Source organism: Ictidomys tridecemlineatus, chromosome 3 (assembly GCF_052094955.1).
Source record: "Ictidomys tridecemlineatus isolate mIctTri1 chromosome 3, mIctTri1.hap1, whole genome shotgun sequence".
In the NCBI taxonomy this organism is placed as follows: Eukaryota; Metazoa; Chordata; class Mammalia; order Rodentia; family Sciuridae; genus Ictidomys; species Ictidomys tridecemlineatus.
Genome location: NC_135479.1, coordinates 196,507,278 through 196,524,184, shown reverse-complemented (window position 1 = coordinate 196,524,184; position 16,907 = coordinate 196,507,278).

Sequence of the window (16,907 nt, the reverse complement as noted above, 5' to 3'; positions counted from 1 at the left end):
CATTTGGTTTCTCATCTCTATTATTATTCAATAGGCAGGATTGCTGTTTAAAACTTGAAAAAAATAAGAATTGAAACGAATGAATAGAATGCCAATAATATAGCAAGTGTTCCATAATTATTAGTTATAGAATTATTTCCAATGTCAAACCTTGTTTTTTTTTTTTTTCCCCTCAGAATAAAGCACCTTTGCTACTTGTCCTTTACCCGTGTACCCTAGGCAACTCTGACATAACTGGTCTTTACTCTTCTGATTAATTTTTATTGAGAGAAGTTAGTGCTAATAAATGTTTGAGTCTTCTTGCCACAAATGGCCACAAATGAACAAGGAATTTTACAAAGTATGCATCATAATTCATGCCATTTTGTAACTTATTTAAAAGATGAAATGTAAAATTTGGAATCTCTCAAATAATATTGTCATCTTTTTTTTTTCTTTTGGCTTCATTTTATCGAATATACAAAGCATTTCTTATATATTATTTTTCTGTTATTATAATCTGTTAATATCCTTTATTGAAACAAATATGGTTTATTCTACAATTATTTGTATTTTAACAAAAATCTATTCATGTTTTTTTCAAATTTTCTAATATTGTTTTATTATTTAAATACATTTATTCCAAAATTATATGCACATAATATATAAAATATATAATGCTTTAAATTTTTCTCTTTACATTTGTGATTTATTTTATATTTTGTCTTGTTTCTAGTAACATCATTAAAAGCATACTTAAAATTTTAAATGATATTTTTGGGTAGCATGACATTTTTCCTGCATAGTGCAAACATTATAGAAATACAAACTTATAGATGTACTACAAATGAAAATGTGATAAAACTATATGCTAGAGAATAAGCAAATACTATGTTTAAAAATTTTAAAATTACACTTTTGACCTCAGTCATAAGCAATGCAATTTCATTAATTCATATGTTGCAATTGGATGTCAAGTGATCTTTTATTGTTTATTGTTTCCCTTCTACTAGTGATGGTTTAAAATTTGGGGGCCAACAGAGGTGAGGCAGGAACCTCACCCCCCCACTGGCACCAAGGTTAAATTTGGGGGCCAACAGAGGTGAGGCAAGAACCTCACCCCCCCACTGGTGCTTAGGCCTATCCACAAGCATGGCTGAATGCTGGACCGGTAGTCAGCGACGGGTTGATCTGATTGCAGTGGATTCAACCTAAGACAGGAAATTGACGTGTAAAGGTCAGTTCTCCCATGACGGGTAAGAACCACATGTTGAATTGGACAACCTACCAGGCACGGTCCTAAGCCACATTGCTTGTTGTTTAATTAATCAGAAGGGGGGAGATGCTGAGGGCCATTACCAAGTAGGAATGACGCATCGAAATTTCCTTGCCAAGCGTACCCCATGCTGCTTAGAGGACATTCGATGGGACATTGCATGCATGCTTTAATAAGGTGACCTTGCTCAAGGACCAAGGCGGATCCTGGTTTAGAGCTGATCAGGTTCGAGGAAGTAACTGGCTCCTTGAGTTTAAGGCGTTGCCAGTTTAAGATAATGGGTTTTAGGGAAGTTGGAAGTTGAAGATTATTGCTGGGATTAGGGTGTTCCTGCTGCTTGTTCCCGTTGAGTTCTCGTGAGATTAAAATGGGATTTGGAGAGAGCCTCGTGGAGTAGGTGAATTGTGCGGGCAGACGGCAGAACGCGATTGCCCCTGGACCTGTGTGGAGGTGGTGTGAGAGCTGGAATAAAGAATTGCTGTTTGAATCTACAAAGCTGTGTGGTGGCTCGTGATTCTGGTGCCAAGCCGAGACATTGGCCTTGGCAACATATCATACATTTGAATCAGATGGAATATAATTTCTCATTTTTCTGAGTGTACAGGTTACAGAATCACATTGGTCATGCAGTCACTCATAGATACACAGCAATAAAATGAAATAGATATCATTATTGCTGTGTGTTTAATTGACTTTAATACCTACTCTGCTATTGATTTCCTCTTTCTAAGTTTTTGCACTTCAAGTTTTTGTATGCTATCAGCTTCCTTCTGTCAGTGGAATAGTGTTGAAATTTTTTACAATATTCATTTTTTGATAGTGATTGTCATTTGATTTTCTTATCTAATATGTATTTATTTATAACCATCACTTCTTAAAGATTATTATTTTTCACTACTTCATTAAGAATATTTTTGTTGTTGTTTTTTCAGCACATATGACTTAGTGACAGACCCACTGATGTCTTTTATCAATTTGGCTAAGAATTCAGTTGTATTATTAATTACCTCTTGTTGGAGCCAATTTGGCTTTCTTCTTAAGAAAGTTATTTTAAAAAAGTTATTTCTTCATTAATTTTTTTAAAAAAGTTATTTCTTCATCAATTTTCTACAGTTTTATTATGAAATGTACAACTGTAATTTATTTTTATGTTTTATTTTTACTTATACATGAGAGTAGGATGTATTTTGACAGAATAAACATACATAGAATATAACTTACTCTATGTAGGTTTCCACTCTTAGAAAATAAAATCTCTAAATCAAAGACTCAGATTAAATAACAAAATTAATTTTTCCTAACAATGACTGGAAAACACTATAATGATGTGTTTTATAGATAGCATCTCATACTTTTGTTAACTAAAGTGCCTTAGGGTCTATTTCTGTCTTCAACTTGTTCTTCTCATTCTGACTTATTTCGTTTTATGTAGCTGTCTTTGATTATGCTCAGAACATTGCACTGAAATAGTCACTTACATAAGTAATTTGATACATCAGTTGTAATTATTTTTCTTCAGAGCTTTTCATTTTCTCCTACCAGACTTGAAGTATGCTAGCAGTTTAGAGTCATGATTTATTGTTTCCAGATATCCTAGATAACCTGAAGAGGAAAAGTCAACACAAATATTCCTAGTGCAGAGACTTTTGTGATCATTCAGAGCTGAATCTGTTTTATCAGGTTCTCAATCTTCAGCAACTGCTGAGATCCAATATCGGTTCATTTTCCTTTTCAACTTCATTGAATGCAGAACTCTATCGCCAATAAATGTAGAAGACCAAACAAAGGTTCCTCAATGCAGGTCCAGCCCAGGGAACAGAAGATGGGCAAGGTATCAAAGTGTAGTTTGCACTGAATTTTGATGCTTGGTTCTCCACTTGTGAATTGGTTTGTTAAATCATAATTTAATTTCTCACATCTCCAAACAATATCATTGTGAAAATAACTCAGAATCACCTCTATTCTAGCTTTGGCACGATTTTTCTTGATTATTCCAAATGTCATTTAAATGTTCCTGTCTTAATTATATTCAAAAGAATAATTGAAAAAAAATCTACAAAATTATATTAATAAAATATAAACTTTTTCACATGTTGTTTATATGTTCATTAGGATTTTTTTTTTAATCTTGGTAAAAATCAATGTAGCAAACCAATCAATGCTTTTAATTTAAAGTAACCTTATTTTCTTGTGATAAACCTAGCACTTTTACATTCCAACCATAGCATTTCATTACATTTACCACTTTATTTCAAATATTTAAATTAGTAAAAATATAATTTATCTCAATATTTCAATTTCCACGTTTCGTGTATTATTTTAATTGCTCTGATGATTTTATGTTAATTTATAGAATATTTCTTTATTATTCATTGCTTGTAAAAATTTGATTCAAACTGATATTTGTTCTTCTTTACTTATATTTTTGGCATTTGTGCAATCATAAAGATAGTTATTAAATTCACATTGATACAGTAACATGTAGAACAATTGATTACACATAGCAGCAAATTTGATTAACTTTCAGCAATAATATATTGTATATTTTGCAACAGCCCCCCACGTGGATTGTGATATCTTTAATAACCCATAAGGATATACATTGTTATAATAATAACAAAGGGTTTGAAGGGTATATGAACCCCCTAAATTCTGGAAAAAAATACTCATTTCTATGTCCCTTTTTCTTCCTCTCCCCACTAAGCAGGAAACAGTCTTTGAGCTGTTAGATTAGAGCCATTTCTTTAATTGCACTTCAACTGTACAGAAGTAAAACAACCTATCCTGACAGGCCACACAATATTTTTGACAGGTGTATTCTTCCATCATTACTCAGTAAATGTTAACAAGAGCCTTGTCTTATGTCAACCACAAGCTCATTTATTCTTAGAGTCTATGGTATAAACCTGAGATGGAATGAGATTACATTCTGGTTGTCAGTGTCTTCTTTCCTTGATGAAGCTATATGGGATGGACTTATCTTGTGAGATTTTGGTAAATTAACAACTCTATGGTTAATCATTAGACAATTCAAGTTTTCCATTTATTCTTGAACTGACTGTATAGATATTGTACAATGTTAGTTGTTTAAAAAGACAATGCAAAAACCTCCATTTTAACATTCCTTGAAATTGAAGATCTTACCAACTAATTTGCATTTTTTAGTGTTTTTTAAAAATCCCTCATCAATACCTAGAACTACAGTGTACATTTATTTGTTTAATATTTTTATACTTTTTTGTGCTACTTGAAAATTATTTTCATTATGCAGACACTGTGGCTCATAGTCTGAAAAGAATTCCATTTTGTTTCCTCCTTTCCACTAACATATACCCCACAGAGATTCCTCACAAATTGAGGGCATACTATTTCATTTTTTTCAAATCAGTATGAATATGGTTATAAAAGTGTATCACTGATTAAAACAGTAATAGTGATTGACTTTAAAAGTCCAATAATTTTTTAAAATGCCCTATGATTATGTGGAGATTCACATTAACAGATCATTATCAGCACCAGATGAAATGGACCTAGGGATTAGGCAATTATAATTTTAAAAAATCTCTATATTTTATTAAAAACTAATGATATCTTAAGTAAAATATATCTACTATATTTTAAAAATTTAGCAACAAAAAATTAAATATGTATTATTCTATAAGTAATTACAGGACTATTTTGGAAATATTTTGAAATCTTTGAGGGATGCCATCATGGAAAGAATTATCAGCAAATCCTCAGTAAGTACTGCTTAGCTGGTACTGACCTTCATGAAAAATCATTGATATCCATGAATGCTTTCTACAGGAGACACTAGAAGTTTTACCAATGTTTTGTTTGTTAATTTTATTGATACTCTTACTATTTTCAGCAAATTACTTATAATATATATTTGATTCATCAGAAAAAGTGTAAAGCATGATAATTTCTATGAAATAGATAATACGTTCATTTTTATGTTTAATATCAATTATCTCCTAATTCTGAATTTAAATATAATTATGAGCAGCAATGAAAAAATGAAAGTTAAAAAAATTAAAATAAATACCTTTTACGCTGTAACCTCCACCAAAAAATTATTTTGGTATAAATATAATGAAATATGCACAGGAAAATGAGGAAAACTAAAAGACCTTGATGATACAAATAGAAGAAATAAGTAGAAGAGAGGTTTATGGATATGAAGAATCAATATCATCTAGATGTCAGTTCTTCCCAACTTGGTTTATAGACTCCAAAGCAATCTGAATCAGAATCTCTGCAAGTTACTTTGGATGGTAACAAACTGATTCAAAAGTTCATATGGAATTGCACAAGATCCATAACAGCCTGCCTAATACTGAAGGATATCAAAGTTGGAAGGCAGACACTTTCCAAATTAAAGATATGTTATAGAGCTCTTGTATTAAAGATGTGGAACTGGAGAGGAATAAATAGGTGAGAGCAGAAGAACAGATTACAGATTAGATTTACATAAATATAGTCAATAGACTTTTGACAAAGTGAAAAGGCAATATAATCAAGCAAAGAAAATTTACTCAATAATGTAGTAACATCAACACATTTACAGGCAAAAGATGTTTCCAAATGAAAACTTTGTACACATCACAAAATTTAGTATAAATGAATTATATACTTACATCTGTATGAAGTCTCTTTTGTATCAGTACTACTCTATTTTGTTATTTCGTTAACAGCATGTATCAGAGCCACCTTCATCCTAAACATTTCTTAAAGCAAATATAAAGCATCTTGCTATAGAAGCAATTTTATCTACAGTTTAATTCACTTCATAACATGATAAATTAAAAAATGGGAACTCTCATAATATTGTTTAATTTTTCTTCAGTATCTTTTCCATTTGAGATTCTTTCTGAAAAGTACAAAAGAATGATGTATTTTCCATGTGCATTTTTCATACTCACAAGGATTATTAACCAATAAGAATGGTAATACAATGATTATATATTGTCAAAAGAATACCACCAAGGACATGTAAGACTTCAGAACAGGAAGAAAATTAATGGAACAAAATTGCTCTAGTAATGCTGAAGCAACACAGTATTTCAACAGGAAGACTTGGAGTTGATTAACATCCTGGGTAAAATGACAGAAATGAGAAAGGGTGAGTAATGCAACAATCTAAGTGAAGGTCAAGAGTTAACATCTCTGAAAGTGAATTCGATGCAAAAAATGTAATAGAGGAAAGGGAGATAGGGTGTTAGGGTTGAAGAGGCTGAGATTTGATTCTATGTACAACCAAGAATCTGCTGCAGCAGATTTAGTGACTTCATAATCATGTCACTAAAACAATCACATATTTGTCTATAAATGTTTACCTATGTAAGAAAAATGAAAAATGAAAGGGTCCAGAGGCAAGGAGACTAGTTAGGAGACTATGCAATAGCTCACTGACACACTAACATAGATTTCAATCACTTATATGAACTCAAGAATCTTTCAAGTAGTACTAACAAATCTTTCATGTAGTAGTAACAAGACCACTACCCTTTTCTCCAAACTCGTGATGACTACTCCTTAGATTAATGTAGCTATCATTTTTCCATTTTGAGAATGTCATCTAAATGTAATCATACAATTTACAACCTTTATACTATTCCCCACCCCCACTTTCCAATACTTATTAAATTTTACATAAGTTTTCTTCTAACTTGGTACTCAGCTCTCTTATTTCCAGTTAATATTTCAGTGTATTAATATACCAAAGTGTGTTTTATCATTTAAACCTTAAAGAACATCATGTTTTCTTCCAGTTTTATTAACTATGAAAAAAACCTACTGTAAATATCTATGTGCACAATTTCATGTCAAAATAAATCTTCTAGTCAGTTGGCTAAATACAGAAATACAATTCCAGGATCATGTTGTGAAACTATGGTTATCTTTGCAAGAAACAAATTATGTGCCAAAATGATTGTACAATTTTGAATTTTCACCTTTAACAAACAAAAATCTGTGCTTCTTCAGTCTTGACCACAATAGGGATTTGAGGAAGGTTTGAGGAAGTGGATTTCATCATTCAAGAAGGTATGTTCTCATATCTTGTTGTTATTGTAATTTTTATGATTCTCATAAAATTTATGTTGGACATATTTTGCAAACTTATTAGATGCTCAAATATCTTTTGGTTAGTTGTTTTCTTATGTTTGCCTCATTTTTTTAAGAGTTGCTTCATAATGTTGTTTTAAGAGTTCTTTGTATTGTTTAAATACAAATATTTTACTTGCTAGGTGACTTGATAATATTTTCTCTCAGTCTGTTCTTTGTCTTTCTGTCCTCTGTATGTATTTTGCAGAGCAAAATAATTCATTTTATAAAAATTCTACTTGTCCTATGTAAATTATACCTTAATATTATACCTTAAAATATATTTGTACTGGGAGTTAAACTCAAGGCACTTTATCACTGAATTATCTTTTAATTTATTGTTTTAAAACAAATTCTCTCTAATTTTCTGAGGTTGAACTTGAATTTGAGATACTTCTGTCTCAATCTCCTGAATCACTGGAATTAAAGTTGAACAATAATATGCCTAACTCACGTCTTTAATTTTTTTTTTTATTGGTTGTTCACAACATTACAAAGCTCTTGACATATCATACTTCGAACAGTAGTTTCAAGTGAGTTATGAACTCCCATTTTTATCCCAAATACAGATTGCAGAATCACATAGGTTACACATTCACATTTTTACATAATGCCATACTAGTGACTGATGTATTCTGCTACCTTTCGTATCCTCTACTATCCCCCTCCCCCCCATCTTCTCTTTCTATCCCATCTACTGTAATTCATTTCTCTCCTTATTTTTCTTCCAATTCCCCTCACAACCTCTTTTATGTAGTTTTTTATAACAATGAGGGTCTCTTTCCATTTCCATGCAATTCTACTTTTCTCACTCTTTCCCTCCCATCTCGTGCCTCTGTTTAATGTCAATCTTTTCTTCCTGCTCTTCCTCCCTACTCTATTCTTAGTTGCTCTCATTATTATCAAAGAAGACATATGGTATTTGTTTTTTAGGGATTGGCTAGCTTCACTGAGCATAATCTGCTCTAATGCCATCCATTTCCCTGAAAATTCCATGATTTTGTCATTTTTTAGTGCTGCGTAATACTCCATAGTGTATAAATGCCACATTTTTTTAATCCATTCATCCATTGAAGGGCATCTGGGTTGGTTCCACAGTCTAGCTATTGTGAATTGTGCTGTTGTGAACATCGATGTGGCAGTATCCCTGTAGTACGCTCTTTTAAGGTCTTCAGGGAATAGACCAAGAAGGGCAATAACTGGGTCAAATGGTGGTTCCATTCCTAGCTTTCCCAGGAATCTCCATACTGCTTTCCAAATTGGCTGAACCAATTTGCAGTCCCACCAGCAATGTATAAGAGTACCCTTTTCCCCACATCCTCGCCAGCACTTGTTATTATTTGACTTCATAATGGCTGCCAATCTTACTGGAGTGAGATGGTATCTTAGGGTAGTTTTGATTTGCATTTCTCTGACTGCTAGAGAAGGTGAGCATTTTTTCATGTATCTGTTGATTGATTGTATGTCCTCCTCTGAGAAGTGTCTGTTCAGGTCCTTGGCCCATTTGTTGATTATGTTATTTGTTGTCTTATTGTCTAATTTTTTGAGTTCTTTGTAAACTCTGGATATTAAGGCTCTATCTGAAGTGTGGGGGGTAAAAATTTGTTCCCATGATGTAGGCTCCCGATTTACTTCTCTTATTGTTTCTCTTGCTGTGAAAAAACTTTTTAGTTTAAGTAAGTCCCATTTGTTGATTCTTGCTATTATCTCTTGTGCTATGGGTGTCCTGTTAAGGAATTTGGAGCCTGATCCCACAATATGTAGATCGTAGCCAACTTTTTCTTCTATCATACGCAGAGTCTCTGATTTGATATCAAGGTCCTTGATCCATTTTGAGCTAATTTTTGTGCATGGTGAGAGGAGGGGATTCAGTTTCATTTTGTTGCATATGGATTTCCAGTTTTCCCAACACCATTTGTTGAAAATGCTATCCTTCCTCCATTGCATGCTTTTAGCCCCTTTATCGAATATAAGATAGTTGTAACTTTGTGGATTAGTCTCTGTATCCTCTATTCTGTACCATTGGTCTACCTGCCTGTTTTGGTACCAGTACCATGCTGTTTTTGTTACTATTGCTCTGTAGTATAGTTTGAAATCTGGTATTGCTATACCACCTAATTCACACTTCCTGCTTAGAATTGCTTTTGCTATTCTGGGTCTTTTATTTTTCCATATGAATTTCATGATTGCTTTATCTATTTCTACAAGCAATGCCATTGGAATTTTGATTGGCATTGCATTAAACCTATAGAGGACTTTTGGTAATATCGCCATTTTGATGATGTTAGTTCTGCCTATCCATGAACAGGGTATATCTTTCCATCTTCTAAGATCTTCTTCTACTTCTCCTTTTAGGGATCTGTAGTTTTCATTGTATAAATCTTTCACCTCTTTTGTTAGGTTGATTCCTAAGTATTTTATTTTTTTTGAGGATATTGTGAATGGAGTGGTTTTCCTTATTTCCATTTCAGAGGTTTTGTTGCTGATATACAGAAATGCCTTTGATTTGTGCGTGTTGATTTTATATCCTGCCACTTTGCTGAATTCATTTATTAGTTCTAGTAGTTTTTTTGTAGACCATTTTGGGTCTTCTAGGTATAGAATCATGTCATCTGCAAATAGTGATAATTTAAGTTCTTCCTTTCCAATTTTTATGCCTTTAATTTCTTTCGTTTGTCTAATTGCTCTGGCCAGTGTTTCGAGAACTATATTGAATAGAAGTGGTGATAGAGGGCATCCCTGTCTTGTTCCTGATTTTAAGGGGAATGCCTTCAATTTTTCTCCATTCAGAATGATGCTAGCCTGGGGCTTAGCGTAAATAGCTTTTACAATATCAAAGTAAGTTCCTGTTATCCCTAGTTTTTCTAATGTTTTGAACATAAAGGGATGCTGTACTTTGTCGAATGCTTTTTCTGCGTCTATCGAGATGATCATATGGTTCTTATCTTTAAGTCTATTGATATGGTGAATTACATTTATTGAGTTCCGTATATTGAACCATCCCTGCATCCCAGGGATGAATCCTACTTAATCATGGTGCACAATTTTTTTGATGTGTCTTTGTATTCGATTCGCCAGAATTTTATTGAGGATTTTTGCATCTAGGTTCATCAGAGATATTGGTCTGTAGTTTTCTTTCTTTGATGTGTCTTTGTCTGGTTTCGGAATCAGGGTGATGTTGGCCTCGTAGAATGAATTTGGAAGGACTCCCTCTTTTTCTATTTCCTGGAATAACTTGAAAAGTATTGGTATTAATTCTTCTTTAAAGGTTTTGTAAAACTCTGCTGTATACCCATCCGGTCCTGGGCTTTTCTTGGTTGGTAGTCTTTTGATTACTTCTTCAATTTCATCCATTGATATTGGTCTGTTCAAATCGTGTGTGTCCTCCTGACTCAGTCTGGGCAAATCATATGTCTTAAGAAATTTATTGATGTCTTCACTATCTTCTATTTTATTGGAATATAGGTTTTCAAAAGAGTTTCTAATTGTCTTCTGTATTTCTGTGGCGTCTGTTGTGATATTGCCTTTTTCATCCCTTATGTTAGTAATTTGAGTTCTCTCTCTTCTTCTCTTCGTTAGCATGGCTAAAGGTTTGTCAATCTTGTTTATTTTTTCAAAGAACCAACTTTTAGTTTTGTTAATTTTTTCGATAGTTTCTTTTGTTTCAATTTCATTGATTTCCGCTCTGATTTTAATTATTTCTTGCTTTCTGCTGCATTTGCTATTGTTTTGCTCTTCGTTTTCTAGGGCTTTGAGATGAAGTGTGAGCTCATTTATTTGTTGGTTTTTCCTTTTTTTGAGGAATGACCTCCAGGCGATGAATTTCCCTCTTAAACTGCTTTCATTGTGTCCCATAGATTCCGATAGGTTGTGTCTGCATTTTCATTTATCTCTAAGAATTTTTTGATTTCCTCCTTTATGTCTTCTGTAACCCTTTGATCATTCAGTAACATATTGTTCATTTTCCATGTGATATTGGATTTTCCCTTCCTTCTTTTATCATTAATTTCCAGTTTCAATCCATTATGATCAGATAAAATGCATGGTATAATCTCTACCCCTTTATATTTATTGAGGGCTGCCCTATGGCATAATATATGGTCTATTTTTGAGAAGGATCCATGTGCTGCTGAGAAAAAAGTATATCCATTCGATGATGGTTGGTATATTCTATATATGTCAGTTAAGTCTAGGTTATTGATTGTGGTATTGAGGTCTATAGTTTCTTTATTCAACTTTTGCTTGGAGGATCTGTCCAATGGTGAGAGAGGTGTGTTGAAGTCACCCATAATTATTGTGTTGTGGTCTATTTGATTCTTTAACTTGAGGAGAATTTGTTTTATAAACTTCGAAGCGCCATTATTTGGTGCATAAATATTGATAATTGTTATGTCTTGTTGTTTAATGGTTCCTTTTAACAGTATATAATGTCCTTCCTTATCCCTTTGGATTAACTTAGTCTTGAAGTCGATTTTATTCGATATGAGGATGGCCACCCCTGCTTGCTTGCGAGGAGCGTGTGCGTGGTATATTTTTTCCCAACCTTTCACCTTCAGCCTGTGTATGTCTTTTCCAGTCAGGTGGGTCTCCTGGAGACAGCATATTGTTGGATTTGTTTTTTTGATCCATGTTACCAGCCTATGTCGCTTTATTGGAGTGTTTAAACCATTAATGTTTAGAGTTACTATTGATATATGGTTTGTACTTCCAGCCATATTTGATTATTTATCTCGTTTTTTTTTTTTTTTAATTGCGTTTGTTTCACCATGATTAGTTTTCCCCCCTCCATCTGTCTTTACTGAGGTACTTCCCACTGTTGGCTTTGGTTATTGTTTTCCGTTTCTTCCTCATGAAGTGTTTTGCTCAAGATGCTTTGCAACACTGGTTTTCTGGCTGCAAATTCTTTTAGTTTTTGTTTATCGTGAAAGATTTTTATTTCGTTGTCGTATCTGAAGCTTAATTTTGCTGGGTACAGAATTCTTGGTTGGCATCCATTGTCTTTCAGTGTTTGAAATACGTTATTCCAGGATCTTCTCGCTTTCAGCATCTGAGTTGAGAAGTCTGTTGTTAACCTTATTGGTTTACCCCTGAATGTAATCTTTCTCTTTTCTCTTGTAGCTTTTAATATTTTCTCTTTGTTCTGTATATTGGATATCTTCATAACAATGTGTCTTGGCGTTGGTCTACTGTGATTTTGTATGTTCGGTGTCCTGTATGCATCTACAATTTGAATATCTGTTTCCTTTTTTAATTCTGGAAAGTTTTCTGTGATTATTTCATCTAGTAGATTACTCATTCCCCTTGTTTGAATCTCTATCCCTTCCTCTATCCCAATGACTCTTAAATTTGTTTTTTTATATTATCACATATCTCTTGTATGCTTCTCTCATGATTTTTAACGAGCCTATCTGAGATGGCTAGCCTCTTTTCCAGATGATATATTTTGTCTTCATTATCTGATGTTCTAGCTTCTACTTGCTCCACTCTATTAATGATACTCTCATTTGAGTTTTTAATTTGGTTTATAGTTTCCTTCATTTCTAAGATTATGGTTTGATTCTTTTTTATAGTCTCTATCTCTTGATAAAGATGCTTAACTTCTTCCTTTATTTGTTTGTGTAATACATTCTCAATGTGTTCTTTTGCTGCTGGAATTTGCTGTCTTGTATCCTCTTTAAGGTTCCGTTCCATCTGTCTCAGGTGTTCCATGAGTTCTTTATATGACCATTTTTCTATATCCTCCTGAATATTTAGGCTGCCCTGCATTGTTTGCACTCCTTTTCTTCCTTGCTTTTTCATGCTGTTCATATTGTTTCTTGTTCTGTTTGACTGCTGAGTTACTGTTTACTCCTATAAATATATTTGAAGCTTGGGAGGAAAGGTATTAGAAGGGATGGGTAGAAGTCACTAAAGAGAATAAGAGTAAGCAGGTAGAATTCAAGGAAGGGGGAATAAGAAAATTAAAAAGAGATGTAAAGACAGGAGAAAAGAAGGATAGAAAAAAATAGAAGATTAAAAGGGATTTAAAGAAAAATAATAATAGTAGAAATGGAAAATGAGATTTAAAAAATAGAATAAAATAAAATAAGATGGATTAAAAAACATTTAAAAAGACCGTAAAAAAAAAAAAATTTATAAATGCAGTCCTAGAGTTCGATTAACTGCTCTTCCAGTGGGTGGAGCTATGCCCACTGGGCCAAGTTTCTCCTCTCAGTAGGCGGGAGTCAATCACTGTGCAGCGGTACTTCCTCCCAGATTGGGCGGGTCTCCATTCCTGCTGTTCGCTGTGTGGGCGGGGCCTTTTGCATAGCTGGTCAGGGGTCGTTTGCAGCACTGGGTTGGCAGGTGGAGGGTGGTCGTCTGCAGCTCCAAACCGCCAGAGGAGGTTCACAGAGTCGGGCCCTCGGGGCCGGGCAGGCAGCGCCTGCTCCCCCACTCACTGCAAGGGTGTAGGCAGCGGCCGCTTGGCGGTAGCCAGCGGCGGTTCACAGAGCTGGTCTGCGGGGGCCCAAGCAGCCAAGCAGGCAGCGCTGGCTCCCAAGTTCACTGCGCCGTGTGAGCAGCGGCTGGTTGAGGTTCACCAAGCCAGCCCGGGGGAGGGGGGGGACAGGCAGACAGCCAGCAACTGCTCCCAAGTTCGATGTTACATGTGGGCGGTTCACAAAGCCGGGCTGCGGGGACCCAGGCAGGCCGCTCCTGCTCCTAAACTCGCTGCAGCATGTGGGCGGTGGTCGGCTTGGGTTCACAGGGCCCACCCGCGGGGGTCCAGGCAGGCAGCAATGGTTCCCAAGAACTATGCAGCGTGTGGCCTGCGTCGGCTGCGATTCACAGAGCCAGCTCGCGGGGACCCAGGCAGGCAACGACCGTTCCCACGAATGCTGCAGCGTGTGGGCAGCGGTCGACTTGGGTTCACAGAGCCCACCCGCGGGGGTCCAGGCGGTTAGTGTCCGCTCCTATGCTCACTGCAATGTGTAGGCAGCGGCCATTCGGCGGCCCCCGGCGGGACTGTGCCCCTGCTCTGGGTTGCCGAGATTCAGTATTTTGTGACAATCTGACACCTCCTATTAAACTTACTAGTTCCAGGAAGGTCTCCTTTCAGAGGAAATTTGCTTGAAGTTTCCCAGCAGGACGCATGTGGGTGTATTAATGAGTCTCTCTGATCCCCTTACCACGGAGGCATTGTATGTGCTGCCTCTCGCTGGCAGCCATGTTCTTCCAACCCCACGTCTTTAATTTTAAGGGAAAAAAAACCTAAGTCATTTTCATTTCTTAAAAATAAATTTTCACTTTATATTTTAAATTACCTATTAAATTTGCAATTATTATTTTTTGTCTTATCACTTAGAAATACAGTCATTTTTTTCTCTAATCATTCTTTGGGTAATATTAGCAAATACTGAAACTTTTTTTTTCTTTTTTAATTTTATATGAATTTCTGAAAAAAAATAACGTATCTATTCAGAACTTACACAGAAAAAGTGCAATTGCCTCATCTCAGATTGTTTGGGAAACATTGCAAACATGCATGTTCTCTTCCTTTGTGTGCATCTGACTTTAAGGAAAGATGTGATGTCCTCACTGTCTATGTGCATATTAACTTTTCTGTTTTTTCTTACAGTTATTTTGATGCCTACAATAGCCATGCCATTGATCCTTTCAACAGCCCTATTTGCACAAAGGAACATTCTTACCTACAAAGATTAATATTATATAGCTTAAACAAAAGAGATGTTTAAATGGAATTAAAATGACAAAATTTTTCTTTGATAATTTTTTTGCTATGCATTTTTTAAAGTTTGATAAAAAGCACAAATTTAGTAATGTCTCCTCAAATTAGTTTTAAACTCCACTAACTGTGAACTTTTTAAAAAGGGATTCCCTAGAAGTGATTATCCACAATAAAAGTGGGGATGGAAGAATAGAAATTCAGTTGATTAGACAAAAAGGAAAGAAGGGAAGAGAGGGAGTATGGAATAGGAAAGACAGTGGAATGAACCTTACATGATTTTCCTACATACACATATGAAAAACCCTAAGCAAATCCCATTATTATGTACATCCACAAGAATGGGGTCCTAATTAGAATAAGATAGCATCTATCCATGTATAATCATATCAAAATAGATTCAACTGTCATGTATAACTAAAAAGAACCAATTAAAAAATGAGAACCTTTTGTTTGGAAGAATGAGCCCAATAAAACACAAGGATCTTTGTGAAAGTTTGAAAAAAATATCAGAATAAGAATGGGGAGAGCTGATTAAAAGATTTGAGTTGGAATAATGCACTTTGAAAAGAAGAAAAGGCACAGAAAACAAGGAATGCCAGCATCTCTTGAAGCTGAAGAATACAGAATCTCCTCTATAGCCTTCAGAATAAACAGATCTGCTGACATTTGATTTTATTTCATAAGACACATTTAAGATTTCTAACCTCTGGAACTTTTTCAATACTTTAAGATACTAAGTTTATAGTAATTTTTTACAGAAGCAATAAAAAATAAAATATAATTAATTTTCCATGATTTTGAATGTAGTACAATAGAAATTAGTATTGTTTTTTTAAAAAATGTTATTAAAAAGAAGTAGTGCATTTGTGTTTAAATATTTTATCTTGTATTAAAATTAAAACAATATGTGATCTACTCTGGTAAGTCACTGAGATCTAAATTTTTGATACTTTATAATAAAAATGTGTCATGAAATAAGAAAATGCCTGAAAGAGGCCTTGGAAGAGAAGCTTAATACATCACTCTTCCATAATGACATTAGCTTTTAAAGAAATTGGAAGAAATCTAAGTATGGAAAAAATTTTAAATCATTATAAAAGAAATTTTCTGCCCAATTTAATTTGAAAAAGGTAATTTTTTTTTCTATTTTTTAGGACTAGGATAGTATATATAGGAGATGCCTTCATAATATAATTCCCTACTTGTAGTTCCTCAAAAGATTTACATTTTACTATATACATTATTATTTCAGAATAAAAAGGTTTAAATGTATTTTCTTAAATAAATATATAAAATTTATTAATTTAAATGTTGTAAGATGAGACACCCTACCTTGGAAAGTCGTCTAGAATAAGAAAAAAGCTAGCAGTAGTGCAAGGTTTTCTGAGTCTATTTCTCTGATTGTTCAGATTACACAAACATCTCCACTTATGAAAATTGAATTACTTTCCAATTTCCAATGTATCATAAAGCTATATCTTTCTTTCTTAAAGAGAAATAAGATGTTTATTTTCATATGTATATGACTAAGGATAGACACATGTATATAGACAGCCAATCAATCATTTGCTTTCAATAAAGTCTCATCTCATACTTGCTTTGAAACTATGATTTTGGTTAGCATTTCCATGATAATACATTGCTGGTAGTATAACTCATAAGAAGTGCATGAAAGATTTAACGTACTTGAAGTTTATTCTTCTGCATTCTGGCAACACATTTATATTGTATCTTCTGTTAGATAAGGCTATCTGACTTTTAATAACAGAAATGGTCTTTGAGAAATTCCAGTTGACAGAAAGATAGAATAGTATC